Genomic DNA, 13,425 nt, shown 5'->3' with positions numbered 1-13,425 from the left:
TTAAAAAAAAAAAAAAAGAATTGCCTGTGTATGGTGACAGAGGGTAACTAGACATTGTGGTGATCATTTTTGCAATGTATCCAAATGTCGAATCACTATGTTGCACACCTGAAACTTATAGAATATTGTGTGTCAACTATACTTCAATAGAAAAGATAACAATAACAAAATAAAGGATAGATCTTTGATTACCTATTCGATAAACATGAGTTGCTTGCATCTCCTGAAAGTCATTAAAGTAACATGTTATGTAGCAGTAATCCCACCTTTGAAAAAGACAGAGTTTTGTGGCGCGCCTGGGTGGCTCAGTGGGCTAAAGCCTCTGCCTTCGGCTCAGGTCATGATCCCAGGTGGGATCGAGCCCCACATCAGGCTCTCTGCTCAGCAGGGAGGCTGCTTCCTGCTCTCTCTCTGCCTGCCTCTCTGCCTATTTGTGATCTCTCTCTGTCAAATAAATAACATCTTTAAAAAAAATAAAATAATGAAAAAGACAGAGTTTTGACTCCATTTTGCAGATTTCCACTGGAGACTGTGGTATCATCCAATAAAACATGACAGGGCTTCTCAATACATATAGTCTTAGCTTAAGGAACCCCAGAGGCTACAACTGGTTTTTAAAATATGTCTTTATAGCATAAATGGGTTGAGACTCCTGGTTTCAGACCTTAAGATACACTCTGGGTATAGATCATATATTCACTGCCATTTCCTAGTCCTTTGGTAATGCCCTAGTGTAGCACCCACTTCCTCTCTCCTGCCTGCTATGCCTTAAAGCAACATAACCCTCCAAACAAAGGCAGGCACAGGGGTGGTCCGGCTTCCTCAGTTGAGGACAACAAGAACCAAGATTGCATGCAAGCCCTTTCTCCCTATGAGGTTTAAAAAAAAAAAAATGCCATCTTTAGGACTAGGGGCTTTCTGAGAACAAGATCAGCTGTCTGAAAGTTTTGTTAGGGACAGCTCTCCCATTTCACCAAATGTTATCACTGCAACCATGGGCCAATCACTCCACATAATCATTTCATGTAAGCAAAGAAAAAGGACATAGATGCAGGCTACCACGGAGAGGAGACAGGGCTTGGCGAGCCATCTGGGCACTAACATGTCTGACACATCTTCTTCCCAAGGGTCGAACGGGTGCCACCTTGTAAAACAGCTTTGCTTACAGAAGCTCCAGGGGGGACCCATGGAGCTAGGATTCAAGACAGCTAGCAGGGCTGGGGCAAGTGTCATTGTAAACCCACTGAATCATCCCTCATTCACTTCTACCCAGGTAGTCCCCAAAGACATGCTGTGAAAGTGAGGTGGGGGGAGGTCAATCAGTTCAAAATAAGAATTTTTTAAAAAGGTGGCAGGGGGTTCATAGAGGTTTTCATGTTGCAGCTGTCTCCTCCAAAACTACTTTAAAGGATACCACCTGTAAAGAATCAATTCTCTAAGGGCTAGTTCCTAAAGAAAACTACCAGCCTACAAACATTTAAATGTTCAGCAATCTCTTGGTGGTCAAGCAAATATTAACATTAATGTAAATATGCCTATAAGTTAAAAATCTGCTTCCACATAAAAACCCTGACCTTCATACTTGACACTAAACACAAAATCTAGGAATCCAAAACTTTCTGGGGGAAAATGTGAGTTGTACAACATCCTATGAGTTCAATCATTTTGCTTAAAAAATGTGTAATGTACCTGTATTGAATGCTAATGCTTACATTTCTTTCTACATAGCTTCCCATGTGTGGGTTCCTATAATTCACCAAAAATGAGACTGAACCCTGCGCCTTTTCTAGTTTCCTGGTTGTGGAAACTATTTACTTCACAGAAATTCTAACCTAGGCCTGTAAGGAACTGCCTGGGCACCAAGAGAATCCCAAAGACTTTAAACCATCCTAGACCAACCTTGCAATTGACCGAATCCTGAAGGTTTCTGTGGTTCCAGGCAGAAGAATGCCATTTTCCCTGGCCTGCTTTTCTCTTTTCTGCTCTATTTGCCTAAAACACATTCATCTGACAATTGTTTATAGCTAGTTCTATCCAGTTTGGCCCCTCGGTCAAGTTAGGATTTTTCCACTATTCTTTTAAGCAACTTCTCTGTATCTTCAGTGATCATGTGGAACACAGCATCTTTTATTTGGGCTCATCCCACGAGACCTTAGCACTAGCTCTGTCTTCTCTCCAGTTTTCAAAGCCACAACTGAATTTTAAGCTCATTCACCAAGTTCCTGTTTCCTGTCTGAGGGAAATGTTGAGCTTTCAGTTCATCTGAGAAGCAGAAATGGCTGACATATTCTGAGCCTAGTGAATGATCCCCAACTCAATGGTAGCAGCTCTGCTCATTTCTCTAGATTTTCTTTGATGACTCCTCATCTGGATACCTCTAGGAGAATGGTCCTTCAAAACCCTATCACTGCTTGCTTTTTAATCATATTAAAATCCTTTAACCACATATTAAAGGCAATGCACAGAATACCTAAGAGAAACCAGGTATTTCCCCAAGCCTTCCACTGAATTCACCTCACAACCCGTAGAATCTACCAGAAACATTTTCAACACCTCTGTAACAGTCGAGTCTCACATGCCCCTCTCATTAATCAAGTGGGAAATACAGTCCCTCTATCCTGAATCTCCTGTAAAATCTGCCCCCTTGACAGCAGCCATGAGAGAAAAATCCTCATATTGCAAAATCAGCTTCCAAAAAACCGAGATGCACAGCTTTGGAGAACAGGGACACTGTTTCAATTACCACAGCAAAAACAAGAGCATCTACCATGGGTCTTCACATTCACACCATTGTTGGTAAGGGAGACTCTTCTTTTGGTAGTCCATTGAATTCACTAAAAATGGTTAAAGTATCAAAACGTATTCAGTGTAACGTAAAATAAGGTAAAAATTTCCACTTCTAAGTTCACAGCATAAACCCAGGAGAAGTTGTAATGAACCTTCAATGGATGTGCTTAACTAATGCTTCCAGATGGGCTCATGGCTGGTTCAGTCAGAAAAGCATGAGACTCTTGATCTTGGGGTTGTGAGTTCAAGCCCCACGTTGAGTGTAGAGATTACTTAAAGTGTTTTTTTTTTTTAACGTTCCGAGATGACATGAGAGAGCAGAATGCATATATACGTGCCCAAATCAAATGTGATCCACCAACACAGTTCTAATATTCAGTTGTATACACTACAGATGGAGATATCCTAGACAAAGATTCATGTCGTTACAGAGAACCTAGATTTTCTTCACCTTTATAACTTGTAAAAGAATACAATTATGCCCACACCTTTACCAAAAATTGGAACAGTTGGTTTTTCTCTAAATCAAAGTAACTCTTCAAGTTCAGTTCTAAAATCCTTATTAAAATCCTTTAAAATACTTATTAAAGCCAAACTCCTTGGGGTGCCTGGAGTTAAGCATCTGGCTCTTGATTTTGGCTCAGGTCATGGTCTCAGGGTTGGGAGATGGAGCCCCCTGCTGGGCTCCGTGCTGGGTGGGGAGCCTGCGTAAGAGTCTGTCTCTCCCTCTCCCTCTGCCCCTCACCTCTCTTTCCCCTTCTTAAAAAACAAAACAAAACAAAACTCCACTCAAAACATATTGTTAATTACATTCTGATACATTGAACTTATACATCATTACTAGTAACTACAATTTAAAGAACATGCTTATATGGGGCGCCTGGGTGGCTCAGTGGGTTAAAGCCTCTGCCTTCGGCTCAGGTCATGATCTCAGGGTCCTGGGATTGAGCCCTGCATTGGGCTCTCTGCTCAGCAGGGAGCTTACTTCCTTCTCTCTCTCTGCCTGCCTCTCTGCCTACTTGTGATCTCTGTCTGTCAAATGAATAAATAAAATCAAAAAGAAAGAAAGAAAGTACATGCTCATAGTTAAATTCAAAACAGAACTGAACTGGTTCAACATTGAGAATTTTAAAATTCTGTGGCTATTTACTTTTGGTAACCATGACTTTTTTTTTTAAGATTATAGTTTGCTCTAGAAACCAGTTATTTTAACGAGAACACTGTATTTACATGGTAGTGTTTTTCGTTTCCCACCAAGAGGTCTTTTTCACTCACTCAAAGTTACCCATTCTGAAAGATGCTCATGATATAATGCCACGTTGAAGGAAGTGAGTTACAAATCAGTCTATGCTGTAAGAACCCATTTTTGCAGAAAGATACACTTTTGCACATGTGCCTATGTATGTGCGTAAGTGCCTACACATGTGTATACAGAATGTGTGCACAAACAGATATAACCAAAAATTGGCAATAGATCTCTCCGGGTATGGAATTACAGTGCCTTTATACTTCTTTGTACTTAAATTTTTAGTGTAGAAAATCTAAAAGATACAAATAGTACTTTACCAAAGGGAGAAATTACCAAAAAAGTAGCAGAGTACTCACTAAACACAAGACACTGAGTTTCTAGCATGGTGTCATTGTATAATGCACAACATCGGGACTGGGGTGTGAGCACCCTCCAGAGTGTAAATGTGTCTGACTATTCATCTGTATAATCACCAGTAAAACAGTAATCACAAATTTAGAAGCTCACCATAGAATTGTGCAGGGTCAAAAATTAAAGTATCCCTTAGACTGCCTTCGTTTAACAAGACTCCCTTTCCCCCCAGAGATAACCACTCAGGGTGCGTATCAATTGGACCTTTTTGTATCATCCACACACATAGTAAGGGTCTGCTGTTGTTTTTAGGTAAGTGGAATTATGGTATGTGGACAGTGCTGACAGCCTCCTTCCCCTACCTCTTTTAACAGTGTACTTTGGAACTCCTATGTCAGTTATTACATAGGTCTATCTGAGGGTTTCTTTCCTTTAATAGCCCTATTGGATCCCATAGACCAGCATATTATCATTCAACCCATTCCCCTACTGATGGACATTCAGGTTGTTCTGAAGGTTTCACTGTTATAACCAGTTTCACTGCAGTGAAACCTTACACATATCTTTATACACATGTGCAGATATTTCCCTATGTTCCTAACAGTATTGCTGGGCCAAAATACACATACATTTTAAAATGAGAGGATGTGGGTATTTTTTATCAAGAAGCTATACAATCTGCACTCTCAGTGACAGTGTATGGTAGTACCCACTGTTTTGCTAAAGTGGGTATTATATTTAGTTTTGCCAATGTATTTGGTGGGAAATGGTTCTCATTTCCCTAATTACTAGAGGGAACTTGGGCATCTTTTTTCATATTCATCATTTTTATTTCTTTTTGTGAGAAATGTCAATTCATAACCTTCTAATATGTGCCTTTTTCTTATTGATTTTCAGGAGCTCTTTACATAAAGTGGGTATTACATAGCAGAAGAGTTTTTTAGTAAAAGGTGTAAGTTCTATGCAATCCGCAGAGAAACCAAAGTATATAGTAGAAGCCTTTTTATCTAATGTTATTCGGAACAGTTGATTAGTTATTGAAAAGGTCAATTAAAGTAAACAATCATAAAAAATACGCACATGACAAACATTTCATTTTATCTTCATTTCATTAGCAGTAAATGCACACATGTTCCTCAAACTTTTGATAGAGGGCAAAGAGGCCAAGACCTTTTTCTTTAACTCCAGGCCCACTAACAGTGAAGAAATTTAAACTGAATTTTTAGAAAATGTATAACTTCAAAGAACTTAAAAGACATTTACAAAGCACTATGAGTGAAGAAAACTTTAGATTTTTATCCTTATTTTATACAGATCTTTTATCATATTACCCACACTTAACTGGACAGTAGTCACTTGCTTTCATCAACTCTACAAAACACTCTATTTGTTTTGTTATAATGACTTGAATATAACTATTACCCAGCTTCAACAATTATTCACATGTGCTGAATTTTATTTTTTTACATCTCTATGCACTCTGTACCTCCCCCAACCCCCCACAAAATTTGAAGCAAACCCCAGACATATTATTTCATCTATAAATTTTTATAGGTTAAGTAATAAAAGTATCTATTCTAATGGTGGGTCCTCAAGCATACTGGCATACTGGAGACCAGCCTACTGACAGCAAGTGCTCAATGCCATGCATTTTACAAAGGAAATGAAGACTCATGTGGTGAGTCGGTGAGGGAGATGTCAATTAAACTTTTCACTGCATATGTAAGTGGCATTTCCCCCAGTTCCATCACTTGCATTTTAACTCTGTCACAGTTGTCTTTTGCTTTCCAGAAATTTTTCAACCATATACTTAAATTTTTAAAATACATCTTTAATTTCTTTTTGTATATGATGGGAGGCAGGGATACATCTCTTCCCCAATGTAGAGCCAACCCTCTTAACTCAACTACCATTTTCAACAGCAACCACAGGGCATTTAAGAAAATTCAAGTGTCAACTTCAAACTGACAAAAGAAAGCTACGCAAACAAAACAGTAAGCCAACGGTCTAAGTTCAGCTTGCCAGGCCTGGACTACGGTGTATTTAAAGGTTAGTGAGCAGTGCTGGGAGCAGGAACAAGGGCACTGCCCTACCTGGCTCGGTCACGAGCACTCTGGCTTACAGTGGGGTCCTCCGAAGGACTTCACAAATGCATAGACCTCTTTCTGAATCTTACCAGCTGAAAATCTACATCACACTGAACTCGCCCACACTTAACAAGAACAATAAAATCCACATTTCCACCCTTCTATCCATTCCTTCAAGCTGCTCCTAGACCACAGGTCCTTGTAGACTTAGTGAAGAAAATGAGTACATTCTCCTGAACCACAATTTCCCACAGAAATGTAACTAAAAGGTACTAGAAGTCCAGGTAAAGTCTGCTGAATTTCCTTTATAACACAGAGACTCAGTAATTTATAACACTGCTTTATCTCTGGGTAAACTTTGTCTATAAAGGACCAGAGAGTAAATAGCCTTTGGTGGGTCATACATTCTCTGTTTTGACTCCAATAATGCATTTTGAATGCAGCCAGACAATATATAAACGAATGGATGTGGTGTGTTCCAACAGAAGTTGATTTACAAAAACAGGTGGTGGGCAGGATCTGGATGCCAGAGTATTTTGTCAGCACTTGCCTTACACCAATGATTGATCTCTATCAAATAGGAATACACTCCCCTAGCTGTACACTTATTTGAGCAAATATGGTGACACTGAGGGAACAAGTAATACTTTCAGTACCATCTTACAGAAATGAATACTCTAAAAATTATCACTAAACTTTTCCTGTAAGTTTTCTCAAAAAAGGAGTACATCCATTGTTCAAAATATAAAATTGTAAGCCACTTTAAAGCCAGCGCTTACTTTTAAAGAAAGTGAAAATGAACACTAAGTAACTACTCTAAAAGGAAAATATACAAAATATATTTTGTAGACGTACAAATTCATCAGTCTTTTATTCATTATTCTGGTAATCAACACTGAGTGTAAAAAGCCTCCTAAATACACAGTAAAGATTCATGACCGCAGTACTCGAAACACAGAAGTAAACTTTAAATGAGAACACAAATTTGTTCTTCAGATCACTCACTTACCAGAAACCTTGATACAAAAAAAAAAAAAAAAAAAAAAACTATACAGTTTTGCCAAAATAGTTTTAATTTAGAAAGTGAAACCAAAAATCTCCTTGGCACATCATACCGACTTAATTTTAAAATATTAATTTTAACACTTCACAGCCCGATAAGGCAGAATATTTTCAAGGGACAAAAGATGGCAGCCACTTTAATATAGCAAGAGCATGTGTGAGTATGTATTCACACTGCAAGCCATCAAGACCAGTTGTTCACAGAACACAGTTGAGCTCCGGGATGGTTGAAATGAAAAAAGCTCCACTGCTTACAGAAATATTGAATGTTCTACAGAACAGCAAGGAATAAAATTAAATAACAAAGGCACATCAGACCCTTGACACCCAAGGCACTACCCCTAAAAGGGGTACAAAATTGATAAACTGGACCTCATCAAAATTAAAGACTTTTGTGCCTTGAAACTCCCTGTGAAGAGGATGAAAAGACAAACTACAGACTGGGAGAATATATTTGCAAACCACATACCTAACAAAGGACTAGTATTTAGAATATATAAGGAACTCTCTGAACTCAAGTTAAAAAAAAATATATAACAAGAAAATGGACAAAATGCATGAACATACATTTCACCAAAGAGGATACAGAGATGGCAAATCAGCACATGAAAAGATGTTCAACATCATTAGGCACCGGAGAAATGAAAATTAAAACTATGACAAGATATCGCTAGATACCAAACAGAAAGGCTAAAACAGAAAATAGTAAGAATGGCAAATGCTGGCAAGGATGAAGAGCCTTCATACAGGGATGGTGGGAATGCAAAATGGTACAGCCACTCTGGGGAAAACAGTCTGGCAGTTGCTTTTAAAATGAAACATACAACTACCTTAACACCAGAAACTGCACTCTTGGGCTTCTATCCCAGAGAAATGGAAATTTGTGTCCACACAAAAACCAGTACACAATCGTTCATAGGAGCTTTATTTATAATTGGTTCAGAACAAAAACCAGAAAACAACCAGATGTCCTTCAATCGGTGAATGGTTAACACAAACTGGGGCACATCCACCCCATGGAATACGGCACATCAAAGGGGCACATCCACACCATGGAATACGACTCACCATTGAAAAGGAACTACCTGGATACAAAGTAGACTCCCTGCAAGAATCTCCAGGGCACTACCCTGAGTATAGAGCACCTGGGTGGCTCAGTGGGTTAAGCCTCTGCCTTCAGCTCGAGTCATGGTCTCAGGGCCCTGGGATCAAGCCCTATATCGGGCTCTCTGCTCAGTGGGGAGCCTGCTTCCCCCTCTCTCTCTGCCTGCCTCTCTGCCTACTTGTGATCTCTCTCTCTGTCAAATAAATAAATAAAATCTTTTTTTTAAAAAAAGCCCATCTCCAAAAGTTATATCCTCCATGATTCCATTTATATAACATTCTTAAAATGATGAAATTATAGGCATGGAAAACAGATTAGTGGCTGCCGGGGATCAGCGAGGGAGGAAGATAGCTGTGGCTATAAAAGGGCAACACCAGGGATCCCCGTGGTGATGCAACTGTATCTTTACCCTGGAGGTGGTTACATGCATTTACGCATGTGATTAAAACTGCACAGAACTAGATACACACAGACAAATGGGTGCATGAATAACTGGTGATCTCTGAATCAGGTGGATGAATTGTATCTATTTCAGTTCCTTTGTTGTGATATTATACTAGGGCTATGCAGATGTTACCACTGGGGAAAGTTAGATAAAGGGTATTGTTTCTTAGAACTGCATGAGAATCTACAGCTACCTCAAAAATGAACAGCTAAAAGACAATGAAAAGAAGTACAGAACACCAGCCAGTGATGGGAGTGGAAAAATAAAGCTTTTATTTTTGCTACCATCTCAGGAACTAAAAGTCAAGGAAGGGGAGAAAAGGAATGCCAGGAAGAGAAGCTATAGGCTACAATTAATACAATCATCTCCTCCTTCCCTATGGAGCTCTGAGGTTCCCAGGATTTTGTTTGTGTCCCTGATTTGAATGCTGTTGTTGCTGTTAATAAAAATAAACTGTATATACATCTATCTCTTTACAACCCTCCCATAACCATCCCAGACTATAAAGTCATAAAGAGGGACGCCTGGGTGGCTCAGTTGGTTAAGCACCTGCCTTCAGCTCAGGTCATGATCCCAGCGTCCTGGGATCGAGTTCCACATCGGGCTCCTTGCTCCGCAGGGAGCCTGCTTCTCCCTCTGACTCTGCCTGCCATTCTGTCTGCCTGTGCTCGCTCCCGCTCGCTCTCGCTCGCTCTCGCTTGCTCTCTGACAAATAAAGAAATAAAATCCTTAAAAAAAAAATAAAAAAATAAAGTCATAAAGATGGTTTTCTTAACCATCATATCCTAGTGGCCTGGCACAAAATAAGTGACAGCTGAAGGAACGAGATAAGTTCAATGAGCGATAAATGAAAGAATGAGATGCCAGCATATTCTTTAAAGTTCCTAGTCAACTGCAGTTACAAGGCAATAGGCTGCATGGACACATTCACTTTCAAACTTCTAAAGGCCATGAACGTTTTTTAAAAAGTGTAAAATGCACACATTTCACTTGCAAGCAGAAGTTAACAATACTCGACTTTTGTAAAATACTTCCCAATTTATAGACTTCCGCATACAGTCCCCCCTCATTTGATAAGGATGAATTAAGAATGATGCACACATACACTGGAACAGGTATATGCAGATCTTTGAGAAAAACATTCTAGACAACTGGTATAACTAAGAACTTATGGCACAACATTAATGCAACTTATATAATCTTAATAAACTTGTATATGTCCTATAATCACATATACAGATTCATTATGTATATATTTTCCAGTATAAGAAGAATTCAAATTAGGGGGCTTATGGTTCACTCTGTCAATCACCACAGCGCTTTTACAGATGCAAAAATGAAGAGAGGCTAAGTGAGATCTCCAGGATTATACAATTAGCTAGAGCTGGATTCAGAGCCTCTCCAAGCCCCAATTCATTTTTTTTTTTTTTTTTTTTTACTGAATTGGGCAAGACTCTCCTTCCTCCTCCACCCATCCCACCCCTACCCAAAACACATACAAAAATGTTCATCTGAATCGCTTTTTTTAAAATAGGGTTTTCAGAGGGAAAACTTTCTTTTTTAATGTTGCATTACACCTCCCCATGGATTTTTGAAGTGTCAAATTACCTCCCATATCAGAACAAAATGGTACTTTATCCTATGGCACAAGTACACTAACGGTCTACTGTTTCATCCTCCACCCAAGCGGTGGCGAGGGTGTTAATTCTAACATGAGGCTTACATGTCTTACAGTTTTGTGGCTCCAACTGAAAAAGAGAGCTACTTTACAATTCAAGAAGAGGTCTTGTGCGATAAAAAGCTTGACTGTAATTGAATCACCACTTGCACACAGCCATATGTATCAAGAACAGTTACAACTATTAAGAAGCAAAATCCAAGAAAAACTAAAGTGACAAGCAACTAACTACCAGGAAATGGGGCTTTAATTAGGTTAAATCTCCGTTATGCAGCAATATAGAACTAAGCATGAATTTAGAAGTCCTAGAATCACACTGGAAGAACCTTATTTGTGCCCTAGTCCACATCCTCATTTTTGTACATGAACAGAGGCGTCGATTTAGCCAGTAGCCAATAAAGCAGACTGCTTACTCTTTCAAAGCGATTCATTTTTTCAAATGCCATTTTGCCCTTATTCTGCATCTCACCGTCGTTTCTTGGAGCAATGACTGATTATTTTGAAGGTGAGACACTAGAGCAAAATTCATTTCAAGAGGGTGGAAAAATGCCTTTGAAGGAGGAGATGTTGGAGTGCAGAGGAGAAATGACGTCCTATTTAAAATATGTAACCCCTTGATGGGGGTTAGGCAATGAATCATATTCTCCTCGATTTTTCTATGTGCTATAGACATCGGCTGCAATTTTTTCTGTAGGGTACTCAACTGAGAGGAAGAGGAAGTGAATAAAGCTCATGCTAAATATACAGCATTCATGAGGACAGGGATGTAGATAGAAAGACAGGAAAAGATACGAGCATGCTTCTGGTAGAATTCAGCTGTTTTCTAACATACCTAAAGATACGGAAGCTAAAAGGATATCGGAAGCCAGGGCATCCCTCAAATCGAAAGGGCGGATGCTGCCAGGGCCGGAGAGATCCTCTAGCCCTCGGAGCCATACCCCTCCAGAGGGGACAAGGTGGTGTTGAGGTCGAGGGGCACCCTAAAGGTCGTTTGGAGGTCTGGAAGCACCTGAGGTGCTCCTTCGGAAAGGGTCAAGGCAAAGCCCAGAAGGCCGGTCGGGAGGATGCTTCTGGCTCTCGAGGGGTGGGGGGCGGTGGGCGGCAGGAAGAGGGGCAGGTTGGGCTCCCTAGGACCCTGGACTTCGGCGGAGGAAACGATGCAGAGACCCCGGAAACCTTCCTGGCCCCGGGGGAGGTGGGGTGAGAGGTTTGCAGGCGGGCGGGTAGCTCGGCCGGGCTCCAGGAGAAAGCGAGCGGGTTCCGGGAACTGGGACGTCCCCTCCACCTCCGCGGGGCTCAGGTGTGGGACGGCGGGGCCGCCGGAGCTCGGGCGCCGACTCCGACAGGGGTAGGCAGCTGGGGCTACTCACCGGAGACACGGCCCCCGGTGTCTTCCCAGCCGGCCGGCGCCTGGCACTCGGAAGCCCTCAGAAGAGCCGCGTGCCCGTTAGCGCTGGGGCGAGGAGGGGCGCGCCGCGGAGGCCGGAGAAAAAGCCGCAGCGGCGCGCGCGCACCCTGACGGCTGGCGGAGGCGGGACGAGGCGCGGCGCGGCGCGAGCCCGGAAAAGACGCGCCCGGAGGGGCGGGCGGAGCGGGGGCGCGCGGTGGTGTGGCTGAGCCGGCCGAATCGGGGGCGGCGGACGTCTCGGCCCACCCACGCTCCCGCCTCCGCTCGCCCCGGACGTCAGCAGCGGAGGCGGGGCCCGGCTGGCTTCCCGAAACGAGGGAGGGGAGCTGAGAGCAAGCCGAGTCGGCTAACGGCTCCTCGCTGGCTTGCCGCAGCCTCTCGCTCCGGCTTCCGCGCCTCTGGGAGAGCCGGCCGCCTTATCAACTGTGTTTTCGGAAGGGCCTAGCGCCTATCTGATTTCAGCGAGGCTTGGAGCGCGCCCACGCCGGCACCTGTGCTCTCTACTTAGGACTCAGCCCGGGGAGGAAAGTTCCCCTCGGGTCATCTTCCAGCTGCCCTTTAGAGATATTCATCTTTGGACTTCTACTCTTTCTTCCGACGGAGATCCTATTCTTTGATTAAAGACATCCTGCTCCTCCACGCCTGAGCTACTGCCTCCGCTCTCTTACCTCGCCTCTCACTCCGTTAAGACCCCGCTCCCTCCCATTTGTGAACTACCACTAGGATGAGGGCGGTGGGGGGGGGGTTCCCTTGATGCCTTTCCTTTCCACCGCAGGGGTCATGGCCAAAGAGCCCACAACTGATAAGGAGCGCATTGTGACATTTTATTGGCCATGATCATGGCTTAGGAGCCGGTCTTACAAAGACCATTCCCAAGAGATAGCTGTTAAAAGTAAGATTCTGGTGAACTGTTTCAGGACTGCAAAAGGGACAGACCATAACTGTAAATGAACCATGACGACAAGCTGCCTAGAATTTATCACGACAAGGATTAAAGCACCAATATTCTTCCAAGCTCCCTGATGCGAAAGGGAGGACTAGCTTCCTCTCCCTGCTAGTAGTGGTCATTTCATTTCTCTTGCTGTTTTCCATCTTCCCATAGAATTACACATGTGTGTGTCACCCTTTCAGATTACAGACTAGAGTCGTTCTGGAGCTTTAGTATGCATCCAAATCATCTGGGGTGCTTGTTGAAATATGGGTGCCTGGAGCTACAACCTCCAGATACTGTGATTAGGGTCTGAGTGAGTCTG

General features: G+C 42.2%; 1 protein-coding gene and 1 pseudogene across 7 annotated transcripts in view; one reads left to right on the top strand and one right to left on the bottom strand.

The window, feature by feature from the left end:
- Positions 1-12,224, bottom strand: part of ACSL4 (acyl-CoA synthetase long chain family member 4) — an 86,716-nt gene extending 74,492 nt beyond the window's left edge. For 4 of the 7 annotated variants that reach the window (XM_059386099.1, XM_059386104.1, XM_059386101.1 and 1 more), the window contains exon 1: positions 12,135-12,224. The gene's annotated coding sequence lies outside the window, so the exon portion shown is untranslated. The remainder of the gene's footprint in view (positions 1-12,134) is intronic. The other 3 variants (XM_059386100.1, XM_059386103.1, XM_059386106.1) reach the window with 1 other exon arrangement.
- Positions 11,561-12,885, top strand: LOC132007033 (serine/arginine repetitive matrix protein 3-like; annotated as a pseudogene).
- The last annotated feature ends 540 nt before the right edge of the window (positions 12,886-13,425 follow it).

This window comes from Mustela nigripes, chromosome X (genome assembly GCF_022355385.1).
Source record: "Mustela nigripes isolate SB6536 chromosome X, MUSNIG.SB6536, whole genome shotgun sequence".
Taxonomy (NCBI): Eukaryota; Metazoa; Chordata; class Mammalia; order Carnivora; family Mustelidae; genus Mustela; species Mustela nigripes.
The sequence above is the reverse complement of the archived record's forward strand: the minus strand, read 5'-3'. Positions and strand labels throughout refer to the sequence as shown.